Below are 1,255 nucleotides of genomic sequence, written 5' to 3'. Positions count from 1 at the left end.
AGAGGGTCAAAGAGCAATTCTTCTAGAATTGCATTGTTTTAATATTAGATAAACAAATTGAATCTGGTATCCAATTGAACTTAAGCCAGAAGTAAATATATGTGGGTAGGTATGGGTTTTAGCTTAATTTCAGGTATAGCCAAAAAAATATCAATTTTTGACAAGTTTATGGACAAAAATCTGGCTGATGCAACTTTTTTAAGTATAGGCAAATCAATCTGAGGGGGCTCTTCCTTTCACAGGAAATTCCAGAGGGCATTTTTACAAAAATCTTGGATTAGGCAGGGTTCCACACTAGAGCAAAAAGCTCATATGGGCATGTTGAGCTTGTTTTAAGTATAGCCAAACCTGCTTGAGGGGAGCTCTTCCTTTCTCGGGTTTATCCCACCGTAAATACAACTACTTGTACACCAGGGGGCCTAAGCCAGGTCACCCCTCCCACAAAATCTTCTCTTCATCTGGCTCTGGTTATCGGCCGCGCCGAAATGCACTGCAGGTAGCTAGGACTTTCTGGGTTAATTACTTTATGGTTCACCATGGACATATGCTTTTCAAATTGCAAGAGACAAAATTCTACTGTTTGTCCCTTTTCTGGCGGGAGATGAATGACAAAGATGTCGCGGTTCCTTCAGGTTCCCACACTCAACCCTTGTGCTCATAACCTGCAATGAAGGGAAAGGCCATAATAAGCCTTTGTAATATACCAATTTTATATCCTTGTAACTTTCCACTCATTTTCAAGAAACATCTGCTTCTTTTTGCCCTACTGTGTTGATTGGTCGACAATTGATGACTGTCAGCTAGTTCGAAGAACAGTTTGATCCAAGAAGTTGTTTCGTAGTTAGCTTCTGTAAACGTGAGGTTCCGTAGGATCACGGAGTGCTTGAGATCTCATTCTCATGCTTTGCGAGTGAAATTTCGATTGATTTGGTTCATTTTACTTGACTCTTCTGCCACATTTGGCTAATTGCGAAGATAGGGATGAGTGATGATATGATTAAATTGATCAATGGACACAACAAACACCCATGCTCAGTCCGGAATTCGAACCCGGCACACCTGGCATCGTAGCACAATGTGCTAACCACTCCGCCACGGGGGTAGGAGAAGACAAATTTCGAGTGTGAAGCTGCCAGCTAGTTTTCCTCTCGAAAAAGGTGAAGTAGGATCGACTGATTGATCCAACACATTGACTTTCTAAATTGGTGTCTGACTACCACACAGGAGACCAGGTTTGACTCCGAGGGCGGTTGAT

Source organism: Lepisma saccharinum, unplaced genomic scaffold, assembly GCF_977018435.1.
Source record: "Lepisma saccharinum unplaced genomic scaffold, izLepSacc3.1 HAP1_SCAFFOLD_923, whole genome shotgun sequence".
NCBI classification, from domain to species: Eukaryota; Metazoa; Arthropoda; class Insecta; order Zygentoma; family Lepismatidae; genus Lepisma; species Lepisma saccharinum.
The sequence above is the reverse complement of the archived record's forward strand: the minus strand, read 5'-3'. Positions refer to the sequence as shown.